The 27,676-nt window shown below is 40.8% G+C and overlaps 1 long non-coding RNA gene across 2 annotated transcripts; it reads right to left on the reverse strand.

Moving 5' to 3' along the window:
* Positions 1-7,958: 7,958 nt before the first annotated feature.
* On the reverse strand, positions 7,959-26,366 carry LOC142865917 (uncharacterized). 2 transcript variants are annotated; one of them, XR_012916007.1, is made up of 4 exons: positions 26,267-26,366; positions 25,309-25,392; positions 16,759-16,860; positions 7,959-9,655 (listed from the first exon to the last, which is right to left on the reverse strand). It is a non-coding gene; the product is annotated as an uncharacterized LOC142865917 (long non-coding RNA). The 2 variants fall into 2 exon arrangements; XR_012916006.1 differs by lacking the exon at positions 26,267-26,366 and adding an exon at positions 26,031-26,124.
* Between the last annotated feature and the right edge of the window lie 1,310 nt (positions 26,367-27,676).

A 27,676-nucleotide genomic window follows, 5' to 3' on the forward strand; every position in this document is an offset into this window, starting at 1 on the left:
ATGTCCTTATTATAATAGATGTTTTCTATTTATTTGTTTATTGTATCTCCTCCCACTAGGATATCAACTCCATGAGGTCAGAAATTTGTTGGTCTATATCCTTAACGCCTGGTGCATATTAGGTATTTAATAAGTATTTGTTATAAACATTCGAGTGCAGATGTCTTTTTTTATAGAATGTCTCTTTTATGAAGTCTAATTTATTGATTTTTTTTCCTATGGATCTTGCTTTTGGTATCATATCTAAGACCTCTTGGATTTTTTTTTTTTAGTAGTATGGACATTTTATTTAAATTTTTTTTTATCTTTTTATTTCAGAGTATTATGGGGGTACAAATGCTTTGGTTACATAAATTGCCTTTGCATGACTCAACAAGCATGCCCATCCCCCAGACAGCACACAGCGCATCAGTTAGGTGTGAATTTACCCAACCTCTCTTCTCCCTCTCACCTACCTGACACTCTCTGAATGTTACTTCCCATATGTGCACATTACTGTTGATTGATTAGTACCAATTTAATGGTGAGTACATGTGGTGTTTGTTTTTCCATTATTGTGATACTTCACTTGGAAGAATGGGCTCCAGTTCCATCCAGGATAATAAAATAGGTAGGTCATCATTTTTTCATGGCTGAGTGGTACTCCATGGTATATATATATATATCACATCTTATTAATTTACTCATGTATTGATGGGCACTTGGGTTGTTTCCAAATCTATGCAATTGTGAATTGTGCTGCTATAAACATTAGAGTGCAGTTATCTTTTTTCCCTTTGGGTAGATATCCAGTAGTGGGATTGCTGGATCAAATGGTTGTTCTACTTTTACTTCTTTCAGGTATCTCCATATTACTTTCCATAAAGGTTGAACTAGTTTGCAATCCCACCAGCCGTGTATGAGTGCTCTTATCTCTCCACATTCACGCCAACATTTGTTGTTTTGGGACTTTTTGAGAAAAGCTGTTCTCACTAGAGTTAAGAGACATCTCATTGTGGTTTTGATTTCCATTTCCCAGATGATTAGAAATGTTGAGCATTTTTTCATATGTTTATTGGCCATTAGTCTATCTTCTTTTGAAAAGTTTCTGTGCATGTCCTTTTCCCACTTTTTGATAGGGTTGTTTGTTTTTTTCTTGCTGATTTTCCTGAATTCTACATAGATTCTAGTTATCAGCCCTTTATCAGATGTATAGCATGCGGATATTTTCTCCCATTCTGTAGGTTGTCTATTCACTCTAAAGATAGTTTACTTGGCTGTGGAGAAGACTTTTAATTTGATCAGGTCCCATTTATTTATTTTTGGTTTTGCTGTGATTGCTTTTGAGGTCTTCTTCATAAATTCCTTGCTTAGGCCAATGTTCATAAGCATTTTCCCAATGTTTTCTTCTAGAATTCTTATGATTTCATGCCATAGGTTTAAGTCTTTTATCCATCATGAGTGGATTTTTGTGAGAGGCAAGAAGTGTGGATCCTGATTCAGTCTTCTACATGTGACTATCTAATTTTCCAGCACCATTTATTAAATAGGGATTCTTTTCCCCAGTGTATGTTTTTGTCTGCTTTGTCCAAGATCAGATGGCAATATGAGGATGGTTTTGTAACTGGGTTTTCAGTCCTGTTCCATTGGTCTATGTCTCTGTTCTTGTGCCAATACCATGCTGCTTTGGTTACTACAGCCTTGTATCATAGCTTGAAGTCTGTCAAATTGATGCCTACCAATCCGTTCTTTTTTCTTAAGGATGCTTTGGCTATACAAGCTCTTCTTGGGTTCCATACAAAGTATAGAATTATTTTTTTCTACATCTGTGAAAAATTATGTTGGTATTTTAATAGGGATTGCATTGAATCTATAGATCACTTTGGGTAGGATACACATTTTAACAATGTTGATTCTGCCAATCCATTAGAATGTTGGTTTTTTTATTCTATTCCATTTTTTCTTATTTCAGCATATTATTGGGGTACAAATGTTTAGATTACATATATTGCCCTTGCTCCACCCAAGTCAGAGCTTCAATCATGTCCATCCCCCAGATGGTGCGCACTGCACCCATTAGGTGTGTATATGCCCATCCTCTTTTCCCCCTCCCATCTGCCCAACACCCTATGAATGTTATTACTATATGTGAACTTAAGTGTTGATCAGTTGAAAACAATTTGATGGTGAGTACATGTGGTGTTTGTTTTTCCATTCTTAGTATACTTCACATAGTAGAATGGGTTCCAGCTCTATTCAGGCTAATACAAGAGGTGGTATATCATCATTGATTTTTGTGGCTGAATAGAACTCCATGGTATACATATACCACATTTTATTAATCCACTCATGTATTGATGGGCACTTCGATTTTTTCCACATCTTTGCAATTGTGAATTGGAGCATGGTATGTTTTGCCATCTGTTTATGTCCTCTGCTATTTCCTTCATCAGTGTTTCATAGTTCTCCATGTAGAGGCCTTTCAACTCCTTAAATATATTCCTAGGCATTTTATTTTTTTGTTGTTGTTGCTATTGTGAAAGGTGTTAAGTCTTTGATTTGGTTCTCAATTTGACTGTTGTTGGCATATAGGAATGCTACTGATTTCTGTACATTGATTTTATAACCTGAGACTTTGCTGAATTTATTTATCAATTCCAGTAGTATCTTGGTAGAATCTCTGGGATTTTCTAAATATATGATCATATCATCAGCAAAAAGCAATAGTTTGAAATCTTCTGCCCCTATTTGTATACCCTTGATTTCCTTCTCTTGTCTGATTGCTCTGGCTAGGACTTCCAGCACTATGTTGAATAGAAGTGTGATAGAGGGCAACCTTGTCTGATCCCAGTTCTAAGCAGAATGCTTTCAATTTTTCCCTGTTTAGTATGATGTTGGCTATGTGTTTGTCTTATATGGTTTTTATCATTTTCGAATATTCATAGCAGCACAATTACAAAAATGTGGAAACAACCCAAGTGCCCATAAATACGTGAGTGGATTAATAAAATGTGCTATATGTATACCATGGAGTGCTACTCAGCTATAATAAATAATGGTGAAGTACCTATTGTATTATCCTGGGTGGAGCTTGAGCCCATTATCCTAAGTGAAGTATCACAATAATGGAAAAACAAACACCACGTGTACTCACCATTAAATTGGTACTAATCAATCAACAGCAATATGCACATATGGGAAGTAAAATTCATAGGGTGTCAGGCACGTAAAAAGGGGGAGGGGGTGGGTAAATTCACACCTAATGCATACCGTGTAGGATGTCTGGAGGTTGGGCATGCTTATAACTTTGACTCAGGTGGTGCAAAGGTAATGTATGTAACCTAAATGTTTGTACCCCTGTAATACTCTGAAATAAAAATAAATAAATATAAATAATAATGATAAGGGCCCCGTGTGGTGGCTCACATCTGTAATCCTAGCACTCTGGGAGGCTGAGGCAGGAGGATCACTCAAGGTCAGGAGTTTGAAACCAGCCTGAGCAAGAGCGAGACCCCCATCTCTACTAAAAATAGAAAGAAATTAATTGGCCAACTAAAAATATATAGAAAAAATTAGCCAGGCATGGTGGCACATGCCTGTAGTCCCAGCTACTCGGGAGGCTGAGGCAGAAGGATTGCTTGAGCCCAGGAGTCTGAGGTTGCCGTGAGCTAGGCTGACACCACGGCACTGTAGCCTAGGCAACAGAGTGAGACTCTGTCTCAAAGAAAGAAAGAAAAAAAGAAAGAAAGAAAGAAAGAAAGAAAGAAAGAAAGAAAGAAAGAAAGAAAGAAAGAAAGAAAGAAAGAAAGAAAAAAGAAAAAGAGAAAAAAGATGATAAGTATTTTTGAATGAATAAATGAATTTCCCTATACTGAACTAATATATATATACATATCTTTATCTTTCTGATATTCTTTCTTTCTTGTTACAATAAAAAAGATATCCTTTTGTCTATGATACAGTGGCTCTTGAACTTGAGCGCATATCCAAATACTCATGAAGATTTGTTAAGACAGAGCACTCTAGGCTCCACTGCTGAAGTTTCCGATTCTGTCATTCTGAAGTGATGCCCAAGAACTTGCATTTCTAACCAGTTCCAGGTGATGGTGATGCTACTGGTCCGGGGACCACACTTGAAAATCACAGATCTCATCCCTCTTGCTTTCTGACGAATGTTACACTATCAGCCATCTTTTCTTTCTAAATATATTCAATATCTTCATTTCAACTGAATCATTCTGTCTTAGGACACTTAGTGTTGCTATAACAGAATACATAAAACTAGGTAATTTATAGAGAAAAGAGGTTTATTTAGCTCATGGTTCTGCAGGCTGTACAAGACATATGGTGCCAGAATCTGATCTGATTGGCTTCTTTTTTCTTTTTTTTTTTTTGAGACAGGGTCTCGCTTTGTTGCCCAGGCTAGAGAGAGTGCCGTGGCGTCAGCCTAGCTCACAGCAACCTCAATCTCCTGGGCTCAAGCAATCCTGCTGCCTCAGCCTCCCGAGTAGCTGGGACTACAGGCATGCGCCACCGTGCCCGGCTAATTTTTTCTATATATATATTAGTTGGCCAATTAATTTCTATTTATAGTAGAGACAGGGTCTCGCTCTTGCTCAGGCTGGTTTTGAACTCCTGATCTCGAGCAATCCGCCGGCCTCGGCCTCCCAGAGTGCTAGGATCTGATTGGCTTCTGTTTGCTGCTTCAAAACATGGTGGAGGCCGGGCGCGGTGGCTCACGCCTGTAATCCTAGCACTTTGGGAGGCCAAGGCGGGCGGATCGCTCAAGGTCAGGAGTTTGAAACCAGCCTGAGCGAGACCCCGTCTCTACCAAAAATAGAAAGAAATTAATTGACCAACTAAAAATATATATACAAAAAATTAGCTGGGCATGGTGGTGCATGCCTGTAGTCCCAGCTACTCGGGAGGCTGAGGCAGTAGGATCGCTGAGCCCAGGAGATTGAGGTTGCTGTGAGCCAGGCTGACGCCACGGCACTCTCTCTAGCCTGGGCAACAAAGCGAGACCCTGTCTCAAAAAAACAAAAAACAAAAAACATGGTGGAGAAGGTCAAAGAGGAACCGGGCACATGTGCAGAGAGGGCTACACAAGAGGAGGAACCTCGCTCTATAACAACCTTCTCTCTTAGAAACTAATCCTGTCTAGCCAGAGCAAGAACTCACTACCTCGAGAATGACACCAAGCCATTCATGAGAGATTGTTCCCTGACCCAAATGCCTCCCACTAGGCCCCATCTCTCAATATAACCATATCAGGGATCAAATTTCCACATGGGATTTTGTGAGAACAGACAAACTATATTGAAACCATAGTACCTTCCATTCCCTTTCTATTGCTACTCTAGCTCTGTCCTCTCTATCATAAGCCAAATTTCTTAAAAGTTTTACCTGTACTGGAAGTCTCCATTTTCACTTTGTACTCATTCCAAATCAGGCTTCTGTCCCCATAACTCTATCAAAACATCTCTCATTAGGTCACAAATGATCTACATATCCTCAGGTGTAATGGACTTGATTTTAGTCCTCATCTTACACACATTCAAGACTGAAAACTATTTTCTCCTTCTTGTAACGGTCTCTTCCCTTGGCCTCTTCCTCCTGGCCTCCATGAAACTACAGTCTCATCATTTTTCTCCCACTTCTCTAGCTGCTCCCTCTAGGGCTCATCTTCTTCTATCAAACCATTAAATGTTGAAAAGCTTCAAGATTTGTTCCTAGGCCGAGCGATGTAGCTCACGCCTGTAATCCTAGCATTCTGGGAGGCTGAGGCGGGCGGATTGCTCAAGGTCAGGAGTTCAAAACCAGCCTGAGCAAGAGCAAGACCCCGTCTCTACTATAAATAGAAAGAAATTAATTGGACAACTAATATATATAGAAAAAATTAGCCGGGCATGGTGGCGCATGCCTGTAGTCCCAGCTACTTGGGAGGCTGAGGCAGAAGGATCACTTGAGCCCAGGAGTTTGAGGTTGCTGTGAGCTAGGCTGATGCCATGGCACTCACTCTAGCCTGGGCAACAAAGCGAGACTCTGTCTCAAAAAAAAAAAAAAAAAAAAAAAAAAAAGATTAGTTGCTAGGTCCTCTTCTATTATTACTCTGTATTCTTCCAAGAAGATCTCATGAATGATTAAGGTTCAATTTCTAGATGCCAGTGATGCCCAAATTTATATCTCTAGCCATATATTTATATATTGCTAGCTTTAGACTTACATAAATGATTACCTACTTGACTTTTTTGCTTATTTTTCTGACAAGGATCTCAAACTTAATATGAGCAAATTGGAATTCTTAATTGTTCCACCACCTCAACTGCTCCTCTTACAGTATTCCACCGCTCAGTGTTGGCACCACCATAAATCCACTTGCCCAAGCCAAAAATCATTTTTGACTCCTCCTTTACTTACACACCTGCCTAGTCGCCACGTCCTACGCTTCTCCCCCTTAATTGTCTTTAAAAATCATCAAATTCTTTCCTTCTCAGTCTCAGTCTAGGCACCATCATCTGTCATTTGGGCTACAGCTGTAGACTCCAAACTGATTTCTCTGCTTCCACTCTCCCCAACTCTTCAGCCTCTACCCAGCAGCCAAAGTGATCTACCCAAACACAAATCTGACCATGTCCCTCTTTTGCTTATAACCTTTTCATGTTGCTCCTTACACCTAGGATAAAGTTAAAGCTTCACAGACAGGTGCCTGCTGAGCCTGGAAGCATTACATATATGTCATGGCCTTTGTAATCTCTTCCCTGCCTCCATCTTCTTCAGTCTGAGTCCTACAAAAACCCTCACTCTAGGCGTTTCAGTCTACCTGCAATCCCCAGAATATACTCTCTCTTCCAAGAAACCTTTTATTTCCTCATCCACTTGGTTTGCTATGATTTATCTTTAGAAAGAAAGCCCAAGTATCATTTTCTAAAATTTTCTTCACTTCCACCTTCTCAACTACCTCTGTGTTCCCAGATGCTCTCATGCCTTTCCTATCATGTCACTTACTACCCTATATTTTAATCATTCATTTTATTTTCTGCTCTTTCATAAAATCATGAGCTCCTGTAGGGCAAGGACAACTGTGACTTATTTATCATTATATCATCAATATTTAGCCCAGTGCCTGACACACACTAGGCAGTCAATAAAGGTCTACTGAATGAGCTATTAATTAATTAACTTATGAATAAATGGTGACCTTGATAAAGCAAGTTCAGGAAAAAAGCTGTTTTCGATAGGCTAAAAATAAATGAAAAGGGAGGAAATGGAGATTGTAAGTGTAGACCAGACTTTTGAGAAGCTAAGCTATGAAGAAAAAGAATAAAAAGGGAGAAAGAAAGGTTGAGGGAAGATGTACAGAAACTGCTAGTTGCCTAACCATGTATTCATCCTCTCCCTTTTAGAAGACCAATTTTTTTAAGCTGGAATGTGATCATCTAGATTAAATTAGACTGCATTTCTTCACCTTTTTGCAGCTCTGTGTGGCCAATGGGATATAAGTAGAAATGCTATGTGATAGCATACAGCATGTTTCCTTAAAAGATAATTGATACATGCCCTTTGCCTCTTCCTATCTCTTCCTCCGTTTCACTGCTTGGAAAATGGATACGATGGTTGACCCTTCATCTTGGACACTGAGGAGGGCCACACTCTGGAGACAGCAGAACAAAAATCTAGAAGAAACCTGAGTCCCCGAAAACTGTAAAACTGCCATATCAGCCCGCGATTGTGTATATCAAGACCTTTATATGAGAAATAAACTTCTATTTTGTTTAAGCCACTATTGGTCATGTTTTTCTGTTACTCATAGCAGATCCTAATCCTAAGGAAGGTCTGTAATGTTCCCAACACAAAGAAATGATTAATGTTTGAGGAGATGGATATCCTAATTACCCTGATTTGATCATTACACATTCTATGTATGTATCAAAATATCACATGTATCCCATAAATTGTCGCGCCCGCCTCGCCAGCAAGGAAGACGCGGCAACTGGAGTTCTTCTGACAGTGCTTTAATGGGGTTCCCTTTAGACTTACATGATGCGGAAGACCCAGCCCGGCAGCACGCAGGCTGCTATATACCCTAGAAGCACAACCCCTAAGCTGGGATAGGCCGCTCAGCTGTCGAGCCGCCAAAGCATTGGTCCATAGTAGGATCCTTCATTTGCATGCTTGCGCCACAGGGTAACCGACAATTGCGCGTGCGCTGAACTTGTTTACTGCTCTAGGCAAAGCCGGAAACAGGCGCCATCTTGTAATGGCGTTGACACCGCGCCCCACAATAAATATATATAATTATTATGCATCTATAAAAATAAAATAAAATTCTTTATGTCAATTAAAAAAGGGAGATGGAGGACCCAAATCATGGGTGAAGGTTAATGAGGGCATAAGAGGAATAAGGACATGGGACACAGATGGAGGCATTTTCTACAGATAAGAATAGAGACATCACATTCTGTCAGCCCTAGGGAAGGGGACAAGAACCAACATTTGTTGTGCACATTCTATGTACTAAATACTTTATACATACTATCTAATATAATCCTCAGAATGCTTTAAGGTATGTATTGTAAAGAATATAATTTTAAGTACAATTTGTATTCAATTGTGCACAAGATGGGATTTTATTATTTCATTAAGAGTTCAGTGCCTATCTCATGCCATAATCGGGATTCAATTCAGTCAATATTATTAGCAACACATTGAAAACAACCTAAATGTCCATCATAGGAGATTCATTAAATTATGCTCCATCTTCACAATGGAACAGCCTACAACTATTAAAAAGAATGATGTAGCTCTTTTGGATTGATATGGAATGAACTCAAAAACACCTTGTAGGCCGGGCGCGGTGGCTCAAGCCTGTAATCCTAGCATTCTGGGAGGCCGAGGCGGGCGGATTGCTCGAGGTCAGGAGTTCGAAACCAGCCTGAGCAAGAGCGAGACCCCGTCTCTACTATAAATAGAAAGAAATTAATTGGCCAACTAATATATATATATAAAATTAGCCGGGCGTGGTGGCGCATGCCTGTAGTCCCAGCTACTCGGGAGGCTGAGGCAGAAGGATCGCTTGAGTCCAGGAGTTTGAGGTTGCTGTGAGCTAGGCTGACGCCACGGCACTCACTCTAGCCTGTGCAACAAAGCGAGACTCTGTCTCAAAAAAAAAAAAAAAAAAAAAAACACCTTGTAAAATGGGGAAAAAACACACAATGTAAAAAACAGTGAGTATATCATTTTATAATTTGTGTAAAAATAGAAGAAAACAAAATAATATACATGTTTGCATACACACACACACACACACACACACACACACACATACAAATAGGATCTGAAAGGATACACAAGAAACTGGTAGCAAGTATATGTCTCCTGGGAAGGGATGGGGTAATGAGACAGACTCCGTTTCACTGTATGCTCTTTGGTACCTAAAATGGTAGATGATCTACAATCTACATATGTGGCCTATCAAAAAAACTCAGTTAAATAAATACAAACTTAGTCAATTCAAGATTTTTCCATCACCCCACTTCTTCCCACGGTGGCTTCTCAGTTCCAGCAGGCTGCACAGCCTTGTGGACACAGTCGGAAGCAGCTATTGGAGCTGGTAACACTCAGGTCAGAAGTCAATCCAGGTTTGATGGGGCCCGATTTACACCATTTGGAGAGCCTTTTAAAGAAAAATAATACGCAATTATGAATACAAAATTAAGTAGAGAGCCTTGGAATTCATTTGTGCAAATGAGGGGCCCTGAAGCTGAAGCTTCATTAGCTTCGAGGTGAATCAGCCTCTGATTCTGACTGCATTATTCCACTGGGGCTCAGCCAGCGTCACTCATGCACAGTGTTCCACTGAGATAAGAACGCTCTCATCTTATTTCCAGCCTTACAGCCATGCTCTGAATGCATACAGTCATGACAGGCAGACGTCTCTCGGTCTGCCACTTCCTCTCTTTCTCAGTTCACCTCAATGCCCTTCTTCGAGGTGGTAGGAAAATTCAGCTACTCTCTCAAGTGAGTGCTGTGAGAAACTTGGGAAAATCAAGATGTGGGATTATCAAAGAGCATCATTTTGAGTTCCTCTGTGATCATGGTGACATCAGTTCTCAGTTGGTGTGTGTCACGTTGTCTAGCAGTGTTTAGCCACTCGGGTGTAGGAGCAGAGCAAGGAGGGTTATTGTATTGATTCAGAGTTGAAATTTGCACAATGTGTGTGGTATCCAGACAGGGACGAAGGAACTATGGGTATGGTGAGATAGATGTTGAATGGATAGACCACGAACACTAAACTCTATGGTGAAAGTAATGATGTGGCAAAAATATAGTGGGAATGGGGGCAGGGAGGCTGAAATGGACAGGATTAAAGCCAATTTACTGTGAAGCTATGGTGCTAAGAGGTTCACCTGTGACTTAACATGACATCACTACCTCCTAGTCCTCTTCCTATCTTTGCAGTCACTCATCTACAGTCTCCTTTGTTGGACCCTCTTTCTTCAACTGTCCCTTAAATATTAGTATTTCCAGGGATCTGTCTCCATACTGGATACCTCTACTTGGAGAGGTACTTGCAATCCAGAGGTACTTCCAATCCCAGAGGTACTTCCAATCCAGCACAAGTGAGCTCATTTTCTTCCCTACTCCATACTTGGCTTTCTTCTGATTTATTCATAATGTATTTTACAAACTTCATTTCATTTCTATAACAACCCCATCAAGTTTTAGAGATGCAGAATCTGAGGCATGGTTTAAATAACTTTCCAGTTTTTAGTTCTGGTAAAAGTGTCAGGGCTGGGATTTGAACCCAAGTCCAGCTGATTGAAAAGCTCATCACACATTCATGAATGCCTTCTATGTGTTCTATAGTTTTATATACCTTAATTATGGGTCTCTGTCCTGGTCAGTGAAATCACCATCCATCCTGTGACCTAAGTCAGAAACCTGAGTGTTACCCTTATTTCTTCTTCTTCATTACTCCTCCACATATAGTACAACATAGTAAACTACAAAGTCCTACTCAATTTACCTCTAAATATCTTTTCAATCCATCCATTTGTCTCCATATCCACCACGACTGTTCTAGTCCAAACCTCCTAGACTACTACCAGAGCCTCCTAACTGACCTGCACACACTTACTCTGGCCCCACCACCCATTCTCCACATGCAGCCAGAGATCAGCAGATCAGCACAAATCTGATCAGATCACTTCCCTTAGTGTCTATAGAATAAAGTCTTTGTGTGACATGAAAGATTCTCCATTGTCCTCAACAACAACACCCCCTGCTCCACTCTTTCTTGAGTAGGTCACTTGGGGGGTGATTTAAAGATATTTGGCATCTGAAGTTTATACCATTGGGTGAGGCCTCTTTAAGAAAAAGAATGCTAAATTACAAATTCAAAATGAGGTAAGAGGCTCTCTGGATCAAGAATTCCCACAAGTGAGGAGCCATGAAGCTTAAAATTCATTAGCATCACAGTACATTTGGTTCTAAGAACACTTGCCAAACCACAGTGCAGATTCCTTAATGCACCATGCTGTTTCATACACCTCTCTACCTTGACACATGTATGTCCTTCTACCTGGAATGCCCTTCCCCCCTTAGTTATCTGACAACTCATTCTTTGCCAGAGGTGGGCTGGAATCAGTTCACAGACTCATGAGAGATAATCATTTAACACACACTTTGTGAACTAGTTATTAAACACAGCCATTATTAAAAATTAAATTATATCAACTTCAAATTAAGGAAGCTATATTAAAGGCAAAGAAAAATAGTCAAAACTCATCACTTCCTAAGTATTTTACTATCATCTATGCTATCGATGCTATCCATGCCCATTATATCTGTGTGGTGGAAATGCTGATGTGCATCTCTTCCCAACTCTGCATGCAATGACATCATATTGTAGTTTGAAATTGGCTATGGTGGGAGTATTTACACCACAGAAACTGGCATATGTCACAAGACAAGACTATGTTTTCTCTGGAGAGCCCGTTATTAAATACTTATGGGCACACCAATGTTTATAACCCAGTCCAAGGAGCACCTCTGTGCAGCCTAGCCTGATTTCCTCCCCATTACACACACACACACACACACACACACACATGCAGAATTGACCAATATGCCCCAACTATACCTTGCGTACTCTATAATATTTAATATACTCAATTTCAATAATTGGTTTAGTTAAAGGCAAGTACTATGTTTTACTCATCTTTGTATCAAAAATTCCTCTCACATTCCAAGGGCTTAATAAATGTTGGTTGAATAAATTTAATCTGAGTTCAGTTCCTTCTCATGTCTAATGAGTATACCTGCTCTCTCTACCACACACAGACCTTATGAGAATAAATACTAGACATGAAAGTATTTGAGGGGGAAGTGAAAAGTATCATACAAATGCAGGGAATTATTTTCACACATTCATGTAGTTTAATGAGTTTCCATCATAAAGCACCTGTTGAAACATATAATTCTAGCTTCCCTCTGTTCTCTCTCAAGATGTTCTGGTATTTAACCCCTGGGCTCCCTGGGCCTCTTTGAATCTTTCTGGTGTGAGAGTCAGGAGAAACTACTTTGTTTTAATAAAGTTGGCTATAAAGTCAATTTTGAAAACCTATGGGGAAAATGATAAAATCAGAGATACATTGCCATTGAGGGAAAAATCCCAATTGACAAACAGGGACCCAAAGATGGGTCAAGCTGCCCTATCTAAAATTCTTTTTCTCTGCACCTTATTTTATTTTTATTTCTACTTATTTTATTTAATTAGCCCTAATATAGCACTTACTATGTATCAGACTATTTTAAGTGCTTTATAGACATTAATTCATTTAATCCTTGTAAAACATGTCCTACTCTGATTTTACAGATAAGGAGACTGAGTCACAGAAAGGTTAAGTAAATTGTCTAAGGTCACATGCTTTCCTCCACTGTAGGCCATTTCTAGACCATAACCTCATGCCTCTGACTACTCTTGCAGCCCCATAACTTGACTCTCCTTCTTCTCCAACATGGATATTTCCCAGATAATTATCACATCATATCCTACTATGTTGGGCAGTAACAGTAAACGACATCTGTGTGCATTGTGAAATGAACCTGGCTGTTAGCCAGGAGAGCTGAATTTACTCTGCCACTAAGCACTCGTGTCATTTGGGGAGCCCAGTGACCCAGTAAAAAATAGAAGGCCTCAGCACGATACCATACTGCAACAAAGAATCGCCTGCTGTAGCGGGCAGTCCCTTGAGGAAGGATGTGGCCACTCCCAGCATAATGTACAAAGCTACTAAATCAGGGATCTTCCCACTTGGCAAGTTTCTCACCACTGGAGGACTGCCTTGACCATCAGACCTCTGCGGGGAGCTAGTGAGTCACTGGGGACTGCATCCACTTATTCATTTGTATCCTTGATCCCAGATCCTTTGTGCTGCTTATTTGGCAGTTCTATAGTAAACCAAAGTATAAATGACTTGGGCCCAGTGTCAGTCTCCACAGTCACAGGTCCTTGGACCATGACCAACCTTCATGGTCCAACCTATATGAGGTTGCCTGGGCAAGTCATTTAACATCTCTCAGTCTCAGCTTTTCCATCTATAAATATGTGAGTTAATGTTGTTAAGTGGGAAGAAAAAAGCATTTTGTGTCAGACTAAGTTTCTTATTCATTTAAAGGAATATGATGTACCAGTCATTTTAATTGGGTGCTGGGGACACAGTGGCAAACAAGGCTGATATTGGGGTAGTCCTTGCCCTTGTGAAGCTTCCATTCTAGCTGGGAAAACAGGTGAGAGACAAGTAAATGAATAAATAATTATAAATTGTCATGAGTGACACAGTAAACTACAATAGAAACTATTGTAGTAAACTACAATAGAAATGGTATGTGTTGGGGAAATGCTATTTTCCACAATATGATCAAATAGAGTTTCTCTGAAGTATGAGGCATTTGAGCCGATTTATTATTTTTTTAATAATTTGTGACTTTGGCCAAATTATAGTAAAAATTTTTTTAATTACAATAGGTGACTGTTCTGAGCTTCAATAACTCCTATCTTCCAGAATCCTTGTGATGCTCCACTGAGATAATATTTGTAAAACAAACATCCAGCACACAATAAGCAGTCTAGAAACATTAATTCCATTGCCCTTCTGGCTGGAGCAGTCGATGTTCTCCAGCCTGAAAATTGCTTAAGGTCATATAATCTGGTTTGGTAGCTATTTACCTACTTAGTCAAAAAGTTGGGAATTTAGCCGACAAATCAAGTCATCCCAAAATTAGCAAAAAATATTACATGCGTACACTTTAGGATTGAAACTGGATGCCTTCAATTTAGGGTCTATCTATCATCAAATCTGGCTAAGCCTTCCCCTAAAATAATCAGCTGGCAACGCAGCAAATTAATGTCCTGTAATTTTCCAAATTAACACCAGCTAGATTTCTCCATCACTGACTCAACTTTAACAAAAAAATTTGGGAGATATCTACTACTAGATCCTTGTACTGCCCAAGGAAATGGTACCTTGATTTCCCCTTTAGGGTGGGACAAGAAAATAAATCTTTAAAATAGCGAAAGGATGCCATGGTCTTCACTTACAGGTGAGGGACTAGGAGAGTTTAATTTTCACATCCAAGGTCACATAACAAAGTTGCTAGCAAGCTCAGACCAGAATTCAAGGCTGTGGACTCTTGCCACTATTTTCCTGTCTAGACCAGTGGTTGCCTGGGGTGATGATTAAAAAATCAATTCAGCAGAACTAAAACCCCTACTGACTGGTTACTCTATCACAAGACACACACACACAAACATACACACAAACTGATAGAATAAATGATGCAGATTTTGTCAAGAATAATGTGATCATTTATGGCTGACATTCAGTATTCTTAAGAATCTGTACTAACAGCTAAGATAGATATACATTATCATATGGCAGGCCAGTTCCTAAGATCACTTGGTGGAACCTCATCTGACCACACTTTAAAAGCATAATGCTAAACACAGACACACACACACACACACACACACACACACACACACACACACACAGAGAGAGACACACACACAAAGAGTACTAAGGTAGTCAAGCTTTATTAAGTGCTTATTGTTAATAATGTACCTACAAGTAAAAGTTTAAGCCGTGTTTCAGCTATAGTCTGAAGTGTGGGGAAGATCACACTGTTGGGTCAGGAAGAAAGGAAGTGAAAGCTGCTCAACTTGATGAAGTAAAAGCAATGTTCTTGGTTTCTGATTTAAGATGTGTTTCATGACCCAGAAAGAATCACTATTTATTCAAATACTGCTTCCAATTATCCATATTAAAGATTATAAACCTCTAACTTGAATTTTGTCCAGCCATAGAATGACATAAATCAGCACCTAAACCTTTAAAGTTTCTGTCTTTAAAAATTATTGAAAATATATTTTTACCTTCAAAGAAGCATACTCATTTCCATTTATACTCAGTACAGTCAGTCCTAATCCTAGAATTTAAGAGCTCTGTCAAAATTAAAATAACATACTTAGGTATTAAACTAAACCATACTTGCTTTCAAATTATTCAAAACCATGGGATATGCTTGAAATAAATTAGAAGCAATGGCTGTAACAACCATTTCCCAAGTCGATGCTTTTGAGCAGCTTGTAGAAATAGATCCTTTCTTTGGTGGCCAAAGCAACTTAAGCAAATTACAGATGCTTAAGCTTTTGTCGAATGACTGTACTAAAGTCAAATTTTATATACTTTAAAAACCAATATTATAGATAGTAATTATAATTGCTTCTGACAAGTCAGTTGGGAAACCATCCCTGTCTTCCAACATATATAATACAGTGTTTAAATAGGATTGTCCCTTTAAGCACAATTCTACATAAATCACTTAAACTAACAAAAGAACAGAAGTCACTGTAAAACAGATGCAGTTTGGCAACTTGGTTCCCCTAAAACATTAGAAGGGCTCTGGCATATAGTCAAAGTAATCTAGGGCTGGAAAAATTTTTGGCAAACAAGAGGGATTACTGGAATAATATGAAAGAGCTCCAACTTTGCTATAAACAGAAACAATTTTATGGTTCCCAAAATTAACTCACTTTTCTTTTGTCTTGTTAAAAACATTCACTATTTGATATGATGAATATAATTCATGAGGAGAGTTTTTTTCATATTTTCCTATAGAAGATAGGTTTTAAAGCTGTTTAGGTATAGAAGTATTCAGGTATCTTCCAACACAAGACCAGATATTCTTAAGGGAAAATGATGTGGAATTGGGATACTCGACAAATGTCAAGCTCTATGACACCACTTTCTTCTGCTTTTTCTTCTACCCTCAGTTTGGCTGAATACTCGTTATGTCAGCTCTTTAAATGAAATTCTGTCTTGGGCACTCTCTGCTCTTCTCACTGCCAAGGCTTCAACGGCCACCCAGAATCAGATCTGTGTCCTCAGCTCTAGTACCTGCCATTTCTATCTTTCCCAGGATGTCCCAAAGACCTCTCTAACCTGAATGTACAAAAGTGAACTCATCGTCTTTCTCCATCACCTCCACTATCCCACATCACTTCCCACAACCCTCTACCTATCACCACCACCTGCTATTCCTCCTCTGTGTTTCAGCAGTGCTTGCCAGAAATGTGGGAGTCATGGTAGAAAGACGGCAAAGAGTAGGGAGAACGCATGTGGGCTTTGGGGTTAAGTTACTCCAGGTGCTATCTTTTAATTAGATGAACTATCAGGAGGATGACCCCACTTACGATCTGATTCTATATACAACCTGGACTCTAGAATCCAACTGGTTTCCTAGCCTGGCTCTGCTACTTGTGGGTTGTGTCCTCTTGGGCAAGTTATTATCATTTATGAGCTTCAGTTTCTTTATCTGTAAGATAAAAATAATAGAAGTTTTAACTCACACATTGTTGTATTAGAAGATAATATTGCACAGAAAGCACAGTGCCTGACACATAGTAAGCAAACAGTAAATATTTGTCATTATTATCATTATCTATAGCCTTCCCTCTTCTGATCATTTTTTCTCTCAACATTTTATTATAAAAATTCCCAAACATACAGAAAAGCTGAAAAATTATATAGTGAATACACACATCCTTACCACATAGGTCCTACAATTGTTTTGTTGTTGTTGTTTTTTGAGACAGAGTCTCACTTTGTTGCCCAGGCTAGAGTGAGTGCCATGGCGTCAGCCTAGCTCACAGCAACCTCAAACTCCTGGGCTCAAGCGATCCTCCTGCCTCAGCTTCCCGAGTAGCTGGGACTACAGGTATGTGCCAACATGCCCGGCTAATTTTTTCTCTATATATATTAGTTGGCCAATTAATTTCTTTCTATTTATAGTAGAGATGGGGTCTTGCTCTTGCTCAGGCTGGTTTTGAACTCCTGACCTCAAGCAATCTGCCCTCCTCGGCCTTCCAGAGTGCTAGGATTACAGGCGTGAGCCACTGCGCCTGGCCTAGGTCCCACAATTGTTAACAGCTTGCTATATTGGCTTTAACATATATCTATACATCTATCCATCCATCTTCCCTCTTATTTTTTTATGTATTTCAAAGTAAGTTGCAGCATCAGTTCACTTTATCCCTAAATCCTTCAGCATGCTTATCATTAACTAGAGTCGATATCTGGGTTTATTTTTAGGTAAAATGAACATATCATTTTGATATGTTTGATATGAAAATGAATGAATCGTAAGTCTATGCTTTAATGAGTTTTGACAAATGCATACATCCCATGTAAGTCAAACTCCTGTCAAAAATATAGCACATTTCCATCACCCCTTAAAGTTCTTCCATGTCTCTTCATTGTTGAGACATCCCCACCCTCCCAAGAGACAACCACTGTTCAGAGGTTTTTTTTCTGCCAGAGATTAATCTATTCTAGAACTTCATATAAATGGAGTATACAGTATGTACTCTCATTTTCAATGTTTTTAACCATGGTAAAGTTGATATATGAAAAAGAATTCACTGTTGTCTTAATTTTGCATTTATCATTATTGAGGATGAACTTGAATAGATGGGGAACGTGCAGCCCCAAGGCCACATGTGGCCCTCCAGATCCCCAAGTGCAGCCCTGCAACTAGATCCAAACTTCACAAACAAATCCCTTTATTAAGAGAATTTGTTCTGTAAAATTTGGATTCAGTCAAAAGGCCACACTCAAGGATCCAGAAGGCCACATGTGGCCCTAAGGCCACAGGTTCCCCACCCCTAAATGGCTTATTAGATGTGCAAACTTGGACAAATATACTGGGTTGAACTCAGTCCCCTCAAAAGATATGTTCAAGTCTTAACCCCTAGTAACCATAAATGTGAACTTATTTGAAAATAGGTCTTTGCTAATGTGATCCAGTTAAGATGAGGTCATACGGGGTTAGGGGAGGCCCTAAATCCAATGACACATACAGACACACACAGAGAGTGCTGTGTGACAACAGAGGCAGACATTGAATTGATGTGTCTACAAGCCAAAGAATGCCAAGGATTGCCAGTTACCACCAGAAGCTAGGAAGAGGCAAGAAAGGATCATCATCTAGAGCTTTCAAAGGGAGTATGGCCCTGTTGAAACCTTGATTTTGCACATCTAGCCTCCAGAACTATAAAAGAATACATTTCTGTAGTTTTAAGCCACTCAGTTCATGGTACTTTGTTCTGGCAACCATAGGAAACAATTACACTTGCTTTTTTTTTTTTTGAGACAGAGTCTCACTTTGTTGCCCAGGCTAGAGTGAGTGCCGTGACATCAGCCTAGCTCACAGCAACCTCAAACTCCTGGGCTCAAGTGATCCTTCTGCCTCAGCCTCCCGAGTAGCTGGGACTACAGGCATGCACCACCATGCCCAGCTAATTTTTTGTATATATATTTTTTAGTTGGTCAATTAATTTCTTTCTATTTTTAGTAGAGACAGGGTCTCACTCAGGCTGGTTTCGAACTCCTGACCTCGAGCAATCCGCCCGCCTCGGCCTCCCAGAGTGCTAGGATTACAGGCGTGAGCCACCGCGCCTGGCCTTACACTTGCTTTATTTTTCTGCATAGCACTTATCTGACATACTAAATATTTGTTTATTTTCTGTTTCCCCTCACTAGACTAGAAGATTCATGAGAGCAGGGACTTTGTTCATACTGATTCCCTAGCCCTAAGTGGGTGCCTAGTACATAATAGATGCTCAGTAAACATTCTCTGAATGCATGAATGTTGAATGAATAAAGGACATTTACCATTCCTATGTCCTACATTAAACACCACGGTCTTTTAGTGTGTCTTTTGCTTTTTCATTTTAAGACGGTTTTTGATGCGAACATTTTGTGTTCAAATCCATCTTTTTACCAGTGGTTTCTGTCATCAATGTTATGTCTAAAATGGTTTCTCCCAATCTCATAGTCATATAGTCGCCTTATTTTCTTCTTGGTCTTTTATAGTTTGATCCTTTTAAAAATTGTTATGAGAAATTTAAGTGAAGTGCAGAGAAAAGGAGCAAGAACAATGTGCAGTTTCATTGTTTATATTCAACCCTTCATCCATCTGGAATTATTTTGATGCGTGGGATGAAGGAGAGCTCTAGCTGTTTGTTTTGTTTGTTTTCAAAATAGCTAACCAATTGTCCCAGCAACTTTTATCGACTAATCCATCTTTTCTTTATCAGTTTGGACTAGTACTTTAATGATAATCTAAATACTTATATATACTTTGATCAAACAGAACAGAAATCTCAGCAACAGGCATCATTTTTTGCATTATCATCACTTTTGAAATGCTGCTTTGTAATAGGTTTTAATATATGTTAACACATATTCCACTTCCTGCTTCCTTTTTTCTCCATATTTTCTTGACTATTCTTCCATATATATATTGTTACAGATGAACTTTAGAATTATAGCGAATTTTGGAAACCATCCCTTTGAGATGTTGATTGAAATTGTATTAAATGGATCCATGTATTTGTAGAAGAAATCTGTCTCTGACTCTATCCTCTGTCTCTGTTCTGATTTGAATCCTCATCTCCCATCTGTAAAGTACCCTCCTAACCGGCTTCCAGCCCAGTGCTCTCCTAGCCAGCCTCTATACTGCTGTCAGAGAGACATTATTAAAAGGGTAAATTTTGAGTTCTCTGCATAAAATAAGTGACTACTCTTTCCATTCAGGACAAGGTTCTGTGATCTGGCCCCAGCCTACCTATTCCCTCACACATATCAGACATTCTGAACTAAGGGCAGTTCTTAGAAGAGCCTTCATTCAATGTCTTCCTTCCCTTTAGGCAGAAACAACTCTGCCTAAAAGATCCTTCATTGGCCTTCTTTGCCTGCCTTAACTCTCCTCGGGACACCACCTCTGGGAAGAAACTCCTGATCCAGCCATGCTCCATCCCCAGTCTGGATTACATGCCCTCCTCCCTGCCTCCAAATGTCTAGTGTGGCTTTGATCATATCCATTCCTAGTTGTTAATTTATCAAAACCATGGGTGACTTTACTCTTCTTGAGCCTCAGTGTCCCCAGTTACTAAAGAATAAAGCTGGACAATGATACGTAAGGAAAAATTCTTTCAGCTAGAATGTTACTCAGTATCATCAACCATTTTGCTATCTGTCCCTTGTTTCAAAGCTAATATGACTGACAATCGCCAAAAAAGCAACTTCTAAGTCAACATATGTTTGGGCTAATTAATAACTATGCTGCATTAAATTACCCTCTGAATCAAAGGTAAAAATTAAACCTGGTAGTGCTTCTGCTGAACTTATTGCAATTCTTTGAAAATGAGTAAGCTATATATGGTTATGTACATATGTGTTAGTAATTTCCCCCATGATTAATGGTTCAAATTACGCCATTCCCAAATATTCTAGACAAATGATTTAAATGCAAACACTTTTAGAATTATTTGCTAAGTCTAACTTTAACAAGGACAGAATCAGAAGTTTTGAGGCAAAAGAAAACCTAGGATCACCAAGGTCAGCCCTAAGTTTAGATGAGGAAATTGAGGCTCTAGTGGGCAGAGTGGCCTACCCTGAGGAACACAGCCACTCCACACATGCCTATTAAAAGTGGAAACTGCAATAACTGCCTGCATACTAGCCACCTTAGGTAAATTACCAGTGAACTGCTAGAGACAATAAACTTGTATTATTAAAGTAGAGGTTTGGTGGTGTTAAGGATTATAACAAATAAGCTTTAATCCCCTTTTTTACTGAGCTACTTTATTAGAGGGGAGGGAGACCGCTGCTTTGCTGCCACATCAAACTTAACTATGATTAGGCACCAACAAAATAGTAAGCATTAGACAGCACAGGAAATATCTGTAGAGTTCTTTATGTTTGTATAATTGCCTCAAGCATTAGTCACTTTTTAAAAAATCACACACACATGCTTAATACTGGAAGACAAAATTTACTACCTCAAGTCTCTTTTCATTAAGATTTCACTTCATCATTAACAATTAAAATCCATCCCCCCAACCACCACCACCAAAGAGAACTTACTTAACCCACATATCCTTGAGGTAGACCAATGTTATCACTGTATTTTCCCTAATGAGGAAATTGAAGCCTTGGGCAACTAGCTCTAGACTAAAGTGCAATTCAGTTAGAGCTCCTCTTACTGATTAAACTGGACCAATGTTATGAGGAAAAATCAAAAGGGTTTCAAAATTACAAAATTCCATGGCACCAGGAAATAAGAATGACACATACCGATACCATCTTTAGTTTTGCCAGTACCTTTTTGATGAGAACTAAACGTTCATGTTGGCAGACAGTAAAGCTACCACACTCCTAGTTTTTTCATCTGCCAAAGACATGTTAGCTTTAAAAATAAACATTATCATATGAAACATAGAAGGGGAAAGCAAACCAGGACCCGCCTAGTCCTTTCAATTTTAGGAATCTGAAATTTAAAATAGACAACTTCCTTGCTAACTTTATTTGTCCCTGAAGCTGGAAGTCTGGTTCTTTTTGAGCAGTGGTTCTTAAAGTGTGGCCAGCAGTGCCAGTGCCTAGAACAGGTTAGAAATGCAAATGCTCAGGCCCTACCCCAGACCTACAGAATCAGTCTCTAGAGCTAGACAGGGTTGGCTATCTGTGTGTTTAACAAGTTCTAAAGCTTAAGAGCCACTGCAGGATCCAAGTTGCCTTACCTAGGTGGCACCTAGCTGAAGAAACTTAACACTTGTTATTAGATAATACTTACTTTTTCTACTTCGTAATCTATCTCAACTGACTAGCAGGACATGAGAAATTTCTGCTTTAGGTTAGTCACCCTACAAGAGTCCCCTGAATTCTAAATAGTAACAGTAAGCCCACATCCAGATTTCCATTACCTAGCCTCCAAAGCAAGGCAGCATCTGTTTCTCTCAGTGGCCCTTCCATCAAACACAAGTGTATTTCAGAGAACCCCAAAACTGAGTTTAACTGACGAGTTTGTTCTTCTTTCCTGTAAAATCTCAAATGTGCCCAGTTCCTCAAAGGCAAATGGCCCACTGGTTTACAACTTTGCATTCCTTTCCTAAGGCCGAGCACGTGGGCTTAAAATTAGTACATTCTGTCCAAATAGTTAGCATAATAACATCCCCCAAATTAGACCTCTCAGTGCTTCATATAGATGCAAACTTGAAAAGCAGCTATGACCAAATTTTCCTTTAGGACACCACTCCAAGAGATTTTTTTTTTTTAAATCCTCTAGCATTGTTAATATTAAAAAAAAAAAAGAGCTCAGTTTTTTCAGATCTATCAATTTCATTTATTCTGAGATTTGTTTACATTCAATAACAATCTGACTATTCACCAAACTGCCAAGACACACACTTCATAATTTCAAATACATTTTATTTAAAATTAGTTATCACAGGTTTTAGGAATCCAAATACATTTGAAAATATTTTTAACAGCAGTAACTACAGAAAGGATTTTACCATCTATCTTACTGTAGTACTGATCAAGAATGTCGCCAACAAAGGTCCTGCGGTTTACAGATGGATACCGTGCAATTTTTCTCCTATTATACTAGTCAAAATTGCATCGTGATCCACCCGACAACAGCAAAACAGATCATTTTACAATTAATAAATCAGAACTTACAACTTTTAAAAATTAAAATAAGAAGACGATAAAATCCTCTTTTCTTCCACAGGCCGGGACAAGTGCAATACTTTACATATAACACAAGTAGTGCAACAAATCCCCACCCATGGATGAATGGGCATGAATGCTGGAGATGTGCATGAAGGTGCTCGCAAAGACGTAGAAGGCATACATCATCACAATCAGTTTTGCATGGATTTGCACAGCCCTATATACATATATACGCTGAAATGCAAACCTGCAAAACTAATCGTGAATAGCAGTATCTTTGAAGATTCTCTCCCCAACAAGGGATTCGTTATCCAAGAGTACTGTAAGTGCCCACACTACAGTAGAGTAATGCCAAAACTACCTGCACTATGAGCACTTTGGTACTACCAGGACCCAATCTTATTCTTTGTACACAACTGTACACTGCACACAGTCCCCACCATCTGTTCCCAACAATGAAAAAGCAAAACACAAACCTTTGAAAACTTGTCCTATTCAAATTATCACTCAAGGCATACTTTTAAAATGCTGTATATTAGGCAGCCTGTGCCAGAAGGGGCATTTAGGGCAGTAGATTCTAAGCTGGTTCACTAACTGCACTAGATGCACCTTAACACAAGAGACACATTATAAGAATCTCCTCAAAAGCATCAATGACTTAATTATGCACAAACTACAGTTCTCAGTAGCCATTGATTAAATCACCATGGTAATGTAAGAAGTGCTTGCATTGCAGTAGATCTCAAAAAACTACCTGCACTGTAAGCACTTTTACATGGCCAAGGCCTATTCCTGTAGCAAAATTTTATGTCTTCCATGAACTCTTCTTTTCCATCCTTACAGATCCATGCAGACTCACCTGGTTAAAACACACACACACACACACACACACACACACACACACACACACTAGAAAGTAAACAAGTAAATTACTAGTTAATATTCCTGAAACAAGCTTTACTTTGGCTTAAAGTCCAAGCCAGGTTCTGTAGTTTCAACCAAACCCTGAGAAATATTAATAATCTGAATTATTTACACAGAATTGAACATGAATAACACTGGCAACTGCAAAAAATCCAATTCTTAAGTATAAGCGGATTTTGGACTCCCCCTTTCCATCTAAGAAAACTTGATATCTGCATCTCAGCACTTTGCAGGCCCATTATATCCACCGTGATTTTATAAGAGGCAGACCCAGAGAAGGATGCATATAAAAATCATGTGAATATTTGAGTCTTGAGCTCATACAGAGCTTTTGAGCTCCATATAGAAAGTGACTCTGTAAGATTAAATGAATGTTCCCTGCCCCCACCCCATTAATAGAAAATAAGAGAAATTTTAGAGCTGGTTTAAGAAACATTGCCTTGCACTCTTCACATAATGCACAGATGGCTAAGAGATGTCACATTTTGATCTATTTCAAAGGGCTCTACTTCTGTTTAAACATTTATGGACCCATTTTCTCCATTAAACCCAAAGAAGGCAGATTAGCTCTTCTTTCCTTCATGTCATTATCTTCCGTAAGAAAACCTTCTCCCATTTCCAAGTGCTTACTCTACCTAAGAACATGCAGCAAGGAAGTAGCTGCACTGATTAAATCAAATAAGCCCCTATTTGAAAATAGTTCACAAGGTTCCCTTATCTCTTCCATGATGGAATAAATTTTAAGAAAAAAACTTCTCAGGAACACAGAATTTAAAATACGTTAAACAAATGAGGGAATTTTATTTTATTTTATTTTATTTTTTTTCTGACAAGTCTTGCTTCTAACAAATGAGGGAATTTTAAATGTTGGACTTTCATCATGGTACCCCACGCCATCAAACTGGTCTTTAAAACTCTTTAAAACTAAACTGATTCATAAAAATTATATGTAAATCTGAAATCAATTCTCTATCAGGGAAAAAGAGTTGTAGTATAGAAATGAGAAGAATAACATTTTTCCTCTTACACTGAGTGTGTCTATAAAGATCTTTTCTTCTATTAAAAAAATATTCCAAACTTGACTCAAAATGCACCGTATCTGCTGACTCAACCTCGCAAAACTGAGCCCTGAGCCCGTCAGAGAGCGCGCCTTCTAGTTAATTACCTTTCTCTAATTAACCGTTCATCAGGGACACCTCGCGCGCGCTGGGCAGTCCCTCTCCAACCTCTTTTGATTAAGACAAAAAAGAAGAAAACAAAAAACCCTTCCCTGCAGGCCTTTGTGCATCCTTTCTGCCTCTTCCCGCGTCTCTCACACCCTTACCTAAAGCCCCCGTTGAAGTCCAGGAGCGGCCCGCGCGCCCAGGGTGTGCTCCAGCTGCTCACACCACGCGCTCCCGTCCTCGTGCTGCCGCGGCCGCCGCCGAGATTAAAGAGAAAGAAACAAAGCATCATGGGAAACGGAGTTCTCCATTCAAAGCACCAAAAACGCGCCAAGCCCACGCCTCCCTCCCCCTCCATTCCCCGGTTGGTGGGAGAGAAGCCAAGGGGGAGGGAAGTCCTTTCTTCCCCTCCACGTGCACCCCCTCATTTCACACCCCCCAAAGTTCTCCAGGAACCTAAAGGTCAGCAGTGGAGGAGAAAAGAGGAGTCATTTCCCGCGCGTTCCCCGCTATCCCTCAACTGCACTCTGGTACTTTGCTTTTCTCAAGTCCCGCCTGCTCCGTCCCCTCCCACCCAGCCAGTCAACTCTCCCCATCACAGCAGCCCCAGTGAAGGTCCCCCCTTTTGGCCCGGCCGGCCGCCCGCCCGAGCAACCACAAGCGGGACCTGACTCTGGCCCGCCCCTCGCAGGTGGCGCGCGCGGCGATCCCGCACCGGCCACCCTTCTCCCCGTACCCCACCCCACCTACTGCCCTGGCCGAGCGCGCCGCTCGAGCGCTCCGGGTGCCGGGCGCGATCACAGCAGCCTGCAGAGCCAGAGGAGGAAGAGAAGCGAGAAAGAGCGTTCAGTAAATTAATCGGGGCTGCGAGAGCACATCTCACCCCAAAGCGCCCCTGCCAGAACGACGCGGGGCCACAAGCCTCCCCGCCACCACTTGAGGAGCGCTCCGTCCCCTCGGCCCTCAGTCCGCGGCTCTATCCCTGGGAAAAGCCCGCCCCTCTGCCTTTAATAGCCCAGGGAAAAAAGCCCGCCCCCGCCCACCCGGCCCGCACAGGAATTAGGAAACGGAACCCCCACCCCGCCAAAGTGAAAACCCCACCGAGCCCCAGTTACCCACGGGCCGAACGCAGTCGGCGTTTTCCCCTCTCTGTCCCCTGAGCTGGAGTCCTCAATTAAAAGCGCGCCTGGGACACCGGCCCCGGGCGGCGTCTGGTGCTGGAGCTGGTGCCACTGGCATCCGGCCCAGGATGGCGCACTCGCTACCACCTCGTCCGGTCCTGCTCCCGCGGCGCTCGCCCCATCCCCCCACCGGAGATAGACGACGAGGCCCACGGAGCCGTGGGACCTGGGTGTCCCCCACCCCGCGCGCGCATGCGCGTCACCTCGCCGCTAGATAGAAAGTGTTCATAAGGCCTGAAGAGGGGAGAAATACATACACAGTATATTCACTCTAGGCACATGTGAAAGTTTTAATCTCTGGCACCTTGTGCTACTGGTAGGAGGGTTTCGCCTTTACCGCGCGCCCTCCTCACCCACTAAATCAGGGTTTCTTGGCAGGTATCGTTAACGGTAGCAGCCACCGAGTACAGGCACAAATGCAAGGAAGATAATGGTGCAATTATCTTGCTTTCCCTTCTCATTCCCCGACTAATAAGAGCGGGCTGCTTAAAGGCCAAAGCCCAACTGCACTCTGTAGAAAATAAAATGCCTTAATTTAAGATGTACAATCAAAATGGAATTAAGCATACCAGACTTGAAACACTGGACAAAATGCGCTAACCAGACAACACCTCCGCATCCCTGGCCACCGGCACAGGAGGGGGTTTGGGGAGCCTAGGGGTGGGGGTGCAGAAGATGGGGTTACAAATCAGAGAGCAGTACGCAGGGTCTGCGGGAGGAAAGCACTGGAAAGTAAGCGGGGGTAAGGAACGAGGGAGGGGGCGCAAAATGAAGCCGGTTTCCTCCCTCCCCACCGTTGTTACCGAGGGTGATTGTGGCAGCCCAAAGCCCAGAAGAGGACAAGGACGCCATGTGATTCTCAACCTGGTGCACAGTAGTAGCTCAGGCAAGCAGATTACAAAAGACTGGCCTCTCCCGCCCCTGGCCCGCGATGGAGTCCAACCTGAATGGCCAGCGCCCCTCAGGAGTCAGCGGTGGATGCAACGAAAGCCATTCATTTCTCCAACGGGAGTCACTCCCACAGGTGGGCTTTCTCCACTTTTCATAAAACGCTCAGACCTTGCAGCCCACCCTGGCGCGTCTGCCTGATACTTTCTGGAAACTACGCAGCCCGAAGTTTACTACCCAACCAGATCCCTCCTGTGAGATTGCACCGACTGCAATGCAACTTTCGACCTTTAATGGTAACGACTAGCTGTGGGAAAAAGAGAAGGGGGAGGGAAGAGATCTTAGACCCGACTTTAAGAAACATTGTATTAAAGCAAGATAAGAACTGTACCTTTGAGCTCGAGCAAAACCTGGAGTGAAAAAAAAGGGTTTTTGCGAAAGTGGCGCGAAGATAATATCA

The sequence above is a fragment of the Microcebus murinus genome, chromosome X (genome assembly GCF_040939455.1).
Source record: "Microcebus murinus isolate Inina chromosome X, M.murinus_Inina_mat1.0, whole genome shotgun sequence".
NCBI lineage: Eukaryota > Metazoa > Chordata > Mammalia > Primates > Cheirogaleidae > Microcebus > Microcebus murinus.